Consider the following 9,819-nt stretch of genomic DNA (forward strand, 5'->3'; position numbering starts at 1 on the left):
TATATATATATATATATATATATATGCTTTAAAAGTGACATGTAATTCTTGAAATTAATTATGCTTTTTATTTGATTAATTTTTAATATTTTTTTAAATCAGAAGTTTCTTCATAGCATGTGAATACTACAGAGGATAATTGACTTTAACAGAATAAAAATACTTCTCTAAAAGAGAAGTAAGAAAACATTTCATTACAGAATATAGATTAACATAAATATGTATGGCATACTTTATTAAGATGGAGTTTCTATGAAAATTCTTACACGAATAAACTCTATTTGTAGGTCTAATAATGAATACATAAAGAAATGACAAGATAGACAGTCTGTCATGGTGGTATCTGCTCTGTTCTGTGCAAGAGACATGGAAGAGAGTGTGTAGATTTTCTTGCTATGCTGAGTGGGACAGACTGTGAAGGAGATCATCGCCTAAGGCTTGTGTTTATCTCTGTCACTTAATTGGAAAGTAAAATATGTGAATTTTTAAAGTAACAAAGACTCCAAATGATAATCTTACAGTTTAACATGCACACTTGCCCTATAATCTCTTTTAAAGGTTATTTGACTTAATTAAATTTACCTATAAAATTCTCTTGATCTAGTATTAATTTAATTAAAATTATAAAATAAGATACAAATAGTATAATTGACAATGTGAAATAGAAAGAAAATGGTTAAAGGTGTAGGGGAAGTGGGAAGGGTAGGGGAAAGAAAATAAGGGAAAAGAAAAAAAATGAGAAAATGAAAATATGGAAACAAAGATTTTTAAATAGGGAAGGGTGGAGGGGGTGAAGGGAAGTCAGAGGTATGGGAAGAAATGAGAACCAAGACCTGTGATGTAAAGGCACAAGATCCCAATGATGTATGTAACTCTACTGTATACCTAAAAAGTACCAATAAACTCAATGATAAAAAATTGTAAACTAAATCCACTTATATGCAAATGCAGTATATGCACTCTTTCTGAAGCTTTGTATTTTTCTCAGAGCTATAAAAATATTAAAGTATAAATTAATTTCAAAAGTATCAATTTTACTTGGCAATTATTTGTTTTTATACATTGATTCAAACTGACATAAAATAATGTCTCTATAAAGTTTTGTTTTTTGGTACCATGGACTGAACTTGGGACCTTGTGCTTGTGAGGCAGGCAGTGGCACCAAGAGTTAAGTCTCTGGCCCTCTGTAATGTTTTATACCTCAAAGTAACATATTGAAATTTAGGGCTGTAATTTCAACAAATTTTAAATCCACAGTATTAGGAATAGTAATAGCAAATGCTGCATTTTTATAAATAATATTATCACTGAAATCAATTTTTCAAATTAAAAATAAGGCATCATTACTTCCTCAGTGACGATCAGGTGTATTTAGTCATAATGGTGCAGGTTTCCCTCAATATACAAAGAGTACATCCATTTTAAAAGCTTTTTCTATTATTTCTTAGGATATAGGAGACATCTAAAGTTTTTTGTGATGTTATAAGTTGAGCAGGAATAAAGTTATTCTTATTTATTAAAAATTGTCTTATGTTTAATCAATTTTAAAATATTGCCATGGACACAAACATGATCTCAGGAAGACATGCTCATACACACAAGCACACACGCACATACTGACACATCCAAACATATTCATACAATTTACAATTTTCTGTTTTTTCAAAAATTTGATTTCATATGCAAGAATGTTAATTTTACTTCAAAATTGGACACAGACAAATAATGCAATTGAAGTAATGCATTATCTGCTTATGGATTTACATGATGGTTGCTTATGCATATCTTGTTTAGTACTGAAACTGGAAGTTTCATCTTTAACCTTTTCCAAATTTCTTAACATCATAACTTGAAGCATATTTGGCACCTTTTCTGACAGTTCTGCACATGCACCTCACCTGGAGTTCAGTGCAGCTGAAAGAAGAATTTTCTCTCAAGCTGAAGTCAGGCCTGGGTACTACCCAGTATTAACAAGATCAGTAACCACATGTAAGAGGTTCTTCAGTGCCCTACCCTGCAGCAAATTTTGGAGTGTAAGAATAAGTGCAACATGATAATTTTGCAATTTTTTCTTGAAATTAAATCTAATCTAGAATCATATAGAGAAAATAAATCTGGAAAACATAATTCCAACTTAGCTAATTGGTGTAATAAAATGCTACATAGTGGTGAGAATTTGAGCTTTGCAGTTAATAGTAAGATAGAAATTAAAGAATGAGGACAGATAAAAATATCAGAATTTACTGCAAACAAAACAGTGAAATGAATGAAACAAAGTTTTTGTAAATAGGAAAGTGTGGAGGGGTAAAGGAAGGGCAGGTATATGAGAAAAAATGAGAACCAAGATCTGTCATGTAAAGGTACAAGATACCAAAGATGAATGTAACTGTACCTAAAAATATATACCTAAAAATATCAATAAACTCAATAAGAAAAAAGAAAAAAACAGAGAAATGAGATTAATTTGAGAGGATTAGGAACTCATAATAGAAAACTTTGTGTCTAGATATGGGGTTAATCATAGCACATATCTTGAACTAGGAAAGATAAGGGAAAAGGGGAGCTATGCTTCAGAAGAAAAAGTGAATTTTTGGATCTATTTCCTAAAGTCACTGAAAGCATATAAAGCCGAGTATGTAAGCAGCAGGACTGATTTTTAGAAAAGGAATGGGAAACTCATATATAGCAATAAGGGAAAGAATGTAACGTGTACTCATATATACACATAGGGAGATGATTTAGGTATTGGAGATCTGTGGCAATGATGGTATACTTGGTTATGTTTTGTGAAGTGCAATATTAAAATAGTCATGATATAAGGCTGAGGTTAAAATTGGGGAATTACAGCCTTAAAACTACAAAGAATGTTATGAATTAGTCACATAGAAGAATATGGCAGTCAATGGAGTAGTGAACTATTTCATGACTCTTCATAACCATTATACCTGCTTAAGGTATTTGACCATGAATTTTGAATTATTCCATTAAGCATAGAAATGAGTTTTATTGAGACATACTTATTAATAAAAAAAGACTTGCATTGGAAAAAATTCCCTAAATTTACCAAAGTTATCTTCCCCAAAGAAATTAAAAGATAAAAAATCTGAAAATTATGCAAAGAAGTTAATAATTAAATATGAGATTTGACTTGCTTACAAAGGAAGGAATTTCAGTATAGTTGAACACATGGATATCCCTGAAGGGTGGTGTGGTCAGAGAAGACATGGAAATTTTCTGTTTTCCTGCATATATTTCCCCATACATTGTTTTCCTCACTTAGTTTATTGGTACATTTTAGGTATACAGTATAGTTACATTCATCATTGGGATCTTGTATCTTTACATGGCAGGTCTTGGTTCTCATTTTTCCCCTTGTCTCTTGCCCTCCCTTAACCCCCTCCTACCCTGCCCATTTGCAAACACTTTATTTCCATTTTTTTCATATTTTTTCTTTTCCCTTATTACCTTTCCCACATTCCCTACACCTTTAGCCCTTTTCTGCCTGTTTCACTTTGTCAGTCATATCATTGGGATCTTATGTACTTTTATAGTTTTTCACACCAGAGAAACTAGTCAGTATTTACACGTGTTGCTTATTTATTTCACTTAGGAGCGTATCCTCAATATGTATCCATTTTCCTATGAATGAATCTAATTTCTCATTATTTATGGCTGAATAATATTTCATTTTATAGAAAAAACGCATGTTCTTTATCCAGTCTCCAACTGATGGGCAAATGGGCTGTTTCCAAGTTTTAGCTATTACAAACTGTCTCATGCATTATTTTATCTGTTTTCTTTGTAATATTCTTTTTTTTTTTTTTTTTCTTGGTACCGGGGATTGAACTTGGGTCCTTGCGCTTGCAAGGCAGGCCACCAAACCACTGAGCTAAATCCCTGGCCCTGTAATATTCTTCATAGTGAGGCCTTCCTCATTGCAGACCAGTGAGGACTGTCCAGCTGTGTGGGACCCTTGCAACATTCCCTCTCCACCCCATGCTCTCAGGCTTCTTGGTTGTGCTGGTACCTGAATCTACACTGCAGAGGCACAGGTGGTCATAAAGGTCATTATATTGCACTCCAGAAGATAGAATGGAAGTGAACAACTGAAATAAAGGTACATAAACCTCTGTAGTTGGTAAATCGAATTGATCACCACATTCCTTCAGAACTTGGACTATCTGCAGGGGAAAAGTAACCGGAACCTGCCATAAAACCCTGCAGAGTTTAACTCTGCAAGAAATCAAGGAGCTCAATATGGGCCTTGCAGCCAGAATTCATTCTGAATTTCAGGGGTCTACCATCAGCTAGCTGAGTCTAATTGACTTAGTTCTGCAATTTGCTGCCAACACTGTATATTGTGACAGCAGAGATATACCCTGAAAGAGGCTCTTCAATTTTTTTTTCTTTCTTTTCCTCTTATATTTAATTTTTAATTTTTATTTTTAAAAGTATATTTCCCACTCTTCAAATTCTTCCTTTTTTTCTTTCTTCTTTTTCTCACTCAATCTCTTATTACCCCATGTTGTTCTTTATCTCCTATTCTGTTCCTGTTCCTGCCCTAATTCATATTTCTTCTTTCTTTTCACTCTCTTTCCTTCTCTTGATTGTCATTAGTTGCAAAAGAAAGTGTGTACAATTTATAGCTTCCCTATTACTGTTACGTTGTTCTATTCTCTCTTTGTTTTTTCACTCTGTCTTTCCCTCCTATCTTCAACAGTTTCCTAGTGTTTCTGCGATCACCCTGTGTCTTCTGGATTCACTGAAATCTTCTCCTATCCTTGTACCTACCCATTCCTCACCAGCCAACTCCTTACACATCATCATCCTGAAGGGCAAAGTTGCTATATTAAAGAGTTTATTCACTGTAAACATATTTTGGGATGGTCCTTTATTTTGATTGAATTTACATAGTTAAAGGTGATAGATTAATACCTAGAGCAAATTGTCAATTTCTAAACTGTGCTTGATGTGTTATTGTGTTCCCAATTGTATCAATTGGGCTAAAGGGTTCTGATTGATTTAACATGTTTTCCTTCATGATATTATGAAAATGAGAGTGTCTCTAAGTTGTTAGAGACTTAAAACTGACAGAGCAGCTATATAAGGAAGATTGAAGTACTAACCCAAAAATTAAACCAAGGAGAGACCAACAACAAAATTAAAAATGAGAAAACACTTAAGAAGGCACAAATGCAGACTTCCAGTACAACAATGGCAAATTCTAGGGAAAACAAGGTTGAAAAGTTTGACAATCAAACACCAGGACACCCCAAACTCATAGCACATGAGGTAACAAAACAGATCATTCAGACTCTAGAAAAATTCAAAACAGAAATAATTTCCCAGATAATTACAGAGATGGTGAGCACAATAAAAGACATAATTAGAGGCTCTAGAACAGAAACAGACAAAATAATAGATGAATTCAGACCATGATAGAAGCCATAAATGCCCAGTGTAGGAAACAAATGGAAACCATGAATGCCCAACATAGCAAAGAAATGGAATTCATGAAACAGATTCAAACAGATATCCAGGGGATTGAGAATTCTATGGAAAATATTTGAGCTGAATGAATGAATTTAAAGATAGAATTTCAGATATAGAAGATAAGATTGCAGTCAGTGACCCTGAAAAGAAAGATCTCTTAAAAACAGTAAGGGATCATGAGAAATCTATCCAACAACTCCTAGATGATGCAAAGAAGAATAATGTAAGACTGATAGGAATCCATGAAGTACCAGGAGAAAGTACAAAGGACATTTAAAAAAAAGAACTATTTGCAAAATTTATAACAGAAAATGTCCCAAACAGAGGGGAAGAATATGATATGCAGATACATGAGGCATATAGGACTCCAACTAGACAAAAAAAAAAAAAAAAAAAAAAAAAAAAAAAAACACCTAGACATAAAATAGTCAATATCCCAGAAACCCAAGTAAATAATACTAGCAGTTAGAGAAAAGAAACATATCACATGCAAAGTAGAGCCCATCAGAATCACAGCAGAGTTTTCAACACAAACCCTCAAGTCAAGGAGAACCTGGAGTGAGGTATTTCAAGCCCTAAATGAAAACAACCTCCAACCTAAACTGATGTATCCTGCAAAACTCTCTTTTAAACTGGATGGGGAAATAAGATACTTCCATGACAAAGAACCTGCGAGAAACATGAATACCAAACCAGCACCCCAAACAATTCTAAACACTGTGCTAGAAAAAGACAATGAATGTAACAACACCATGAGGCCTAACAGAGCAAATTCATTAGGCAAAACAAACAAACAAACGAACAAATAAAAAACAAAGGGAGAGGGGGAAAAATTAAAAAGTGTCACCAGCAAGACAATAGCATGACAATGATATATCATTGCATATCATTTATAACCATCAAAGCTAGTGGCCTCAATTCCCCAATCAAAAGAAATAGACTGGCAGAATGGATTAAGAATTAAAACTCAACAATATTTTGTACACAAGAAACATTCCCAGTTCAAAAAAAGACAAATAGACTCAAAGTAAAAGGCTGGGAAACACTTCTCCATGTACCAGGAGCCCAGTAAAAGCAAGGGTAGTTATTATATTTGCAGACAAAGTACATTTCAAATCAAAACTCATTAAGAGAAATAATGAAGATCATTACATCCTTGCAAAGGGAACAATCCAAGAGGAAGAGATGACAATCATAAATATATATGCACCAATTATTAATGCCACCAACTATATAAAACAAATATTAAGGGACACGAAAAAACCAAAGAAGTACTAATACAACTGCAGTGGGGGAACTAGTATCCCATTGTAATAGATAGACAAATCATCTAGATAAAAAAGCAACAACAAAATACTAGAATTGAACTAAGCTTTACAACAAATGGACTTAATAGATGTCTACAGAGTGTACCACTTCACAAAATCAGAATATGCATTCTTTTCAGCTGCACATGGGTTATTCTACAAAAGGACCACATACTAGCTCATAGTACAGATTTAAATAAATGCAAAGTAATAGAAATTACACCATGTATATTATCAGACCATAGTGCAATTAAGGTTGAGATCAATAGCATAAGAAACTGCAAGAATTTCACAAAAACATGGAAAATGAAAAACACTCTCCTGAACAATCAATGGGTCACAGAGGAAATTACAGAAGAAATTAGCCAGTTTTTGCAAATATATGATAATGCTAGCAAAATATACATGAATCCGTGGGACACAACTGAAGCAGTTCTACATGGAAAATTCATAGCAGTGAATGCCTACTCTAGGAAAACAGAGAGAGTTAAAATAAACCACCAAATGATCAATCTTAAGCTTCTAGAAAAAGAGCAAGAAAAACCCAAACCTTGTACAAGGGAGGAAACTATAAAGATCAGAGCAGAAATCAATGCAATAGAGGCTAAGATAATGATTCAAAAAAAAAATCAATGAATCAAAGAGTTGGTTTTGCAAAAGAATAAATACAATTGATAAACCTTAGCCAACCTTGTCAAAAAAAAAAAATAAGGAAAGAAAAGACTCAAATCCATGCAATTAGGGAAAAAAAAAGTTGAAGTCACCTCACATACACCACAAATCCAGAGGATTATCAGTACCTACTTTGAAAAACTGTACTCTAATAAAATGGAAAAACACAGAAGAAATGGACAGATTTCTAGGTATTTATGAATTAACAAAGTTGAACAAAGAAGATAAAAAATTCCAAACACCCCAAATACAGTTAGTGAAATTAAAAATGTAATTAAAAATTTACCAACAAGGAAAGCCCATGTACTAATAGGTGCACTGCTAAATTCTATAAAAAAATAGAGAACTACTGCCAATGCTCTTTAAACTTTTCAATGAAATTGAAAGGGAGGCAATACTTCCAAATTCATTCCTGGAGGCAAATGTTACTTTGATCTCAAAACAAAGGAAAGACTCACCAAAAAACAGAACTACAGGCCAATCTCCCTAATAAACATAGGTGCAAAAATCCTCAGTAAGATACTGGCAAGCAGTATAGAGAGTCATCAAGAATCTGACCAAGTCAAATTTATTCCATGGATGCAAGGATGTAATTCAATACATTTAATACACTATATTAACAGAGCCAAGGACAAATACCACATGATCATTTCAATAGATGCAAAAAATGCATTTGACAAAATTCAACCCTCATTTATGATAAAAACCCTGCAGAAAATTAGAATAGATGGTCTATATCTCAACTTGATAAAGGCTATCTATGAAAAACCAACAGCCAACATCATACTAAATAGCCAAAAACTGAAAACATTCAAGCTAAAATGAGGAACAAGACAAGGACACCCATTTTCACCACTTCTGTTCAATATAGTTTTGAAAACATTAGCCATAGCAATTAGGCAAGAGAAAGAAATTAAAGCAATAAAGACAGGAAAGAAAGAAGTTAAACTGTCATTTACTGATGATATGATATGACATAGAAGTCCCACAACCTCCACCGGAAAGACTTCTAGACTAAATTGCCAGATTGAGTACAGTAGATGGATACAAAGTAAACACTAAAAAATCAGTTGCTTTCTTGTACACAAATAACAGACCACTGAGAGAGAAATGAGGGAAACAATCCCTTTCACAATAGCATCAAAATAAATGAAGTGTCTAGGAATCAATCTAATGAAAGAAGCAGAAGATCTCTGCACTAAAAACTACAGCACTCTGAAAAAAAGAGATCAAATAGGATATTAAAAAAATGGAAAGATATACCCTACTCCTGGGTAGGAAGAAATAACATAGTGAAAATGACCATACTTCGAAAACTGCTCTACAGATTCAATGAAATCCCAACTGAAATTTCAACAGTATATTTCACAGAACTAGATAAAACAATCCAAAAATTCATTTGGAACAAAAAGAGAGCTAGAATTACAAGAGCAATTCTAGGCAACAGAATCATGGCAGCAGGTGTCACAATCCCCCACTTGAAATTATACTACAAATCCACTGTGATAAAAACAGCATGGTGCTGACAAAGAAAAAGAACCAAGGATCAGTGTAATAGATTGGAGGATGCAGAAACAACTCCAGATGTACTCAGCTACTGCATCTTTGACAAAGGAGCCAAGCATGCTCAGTGGAGGAAAGTTAGCCTCTTTGATAAATTGTTTTGAAACAACTGGATTTCATCCTGTCAATGATTAAAACTAGACCCTTTTCTTTCACCATGCACTAAAGCGAAATCCAAGTGGATTGAAGATCCAAATATTAAAGCAGAAATACTAAGTTTGCTGGATGCTAATGTAGGTACAACTCTCAAAGACATTCACATAAGAAGACTTCATGAACTAATCTGCAGTAGCACAGGAACTAGCTCAAAAATCAACAACTAGGATCTCATCTTAATAAAACCTTCTGCAGTGCAAGATTAAACAACCAGCAAATCTAAGAGACAACCTATAATGTGTGGAAAAGTTTTACCATCTGCTCCTCAGACAAAGAACTATTATCTCTAATAAATAAAGAACTTAAAAATATGAGGCCTCTCAAATACAAAAACCCAATTCAAAGGCCGGGCACGGTGGCACACACCTGTAATGCTAGTACTCGGGAGGCTGAGGCAGGAGGATTGCTGTGAGTTCGAGACCAGCCTAAACTGCATGGTGAATTCCAGGTCAGTTTCAACTACATAGTGAGACCCTGTCTCAAGAAACCAAAAAAAAAAAGACCCAGTTCAAAAATGGGTATCTGATATGAACAGACATTCCTCAGACAAAGAAGTAAAAGCAGCAAATAAACATATGAAAAAATGTGCAATATCACTGGTCATTTGAGAGATGAAGAGAGAACAACA

The sequence above is a fragment of the Fukomys damarensis genome, unplaced genomic scaffold (assembly GCF_012274545.1).
Source record: "Fukomys damarensis isolate Sample0158 unplaced genomic scaffold, DMR_v1.0_HiC HiC_scaffold_6, whole genome shotgun sequence".
Taxonomy (NCBI): domain Eukaryota; kingdom Metazoa; phylum Chordata; class Mammalia; order Rodentia; family Bathyergidae; genus Fukomys; species Fukomys damarensis.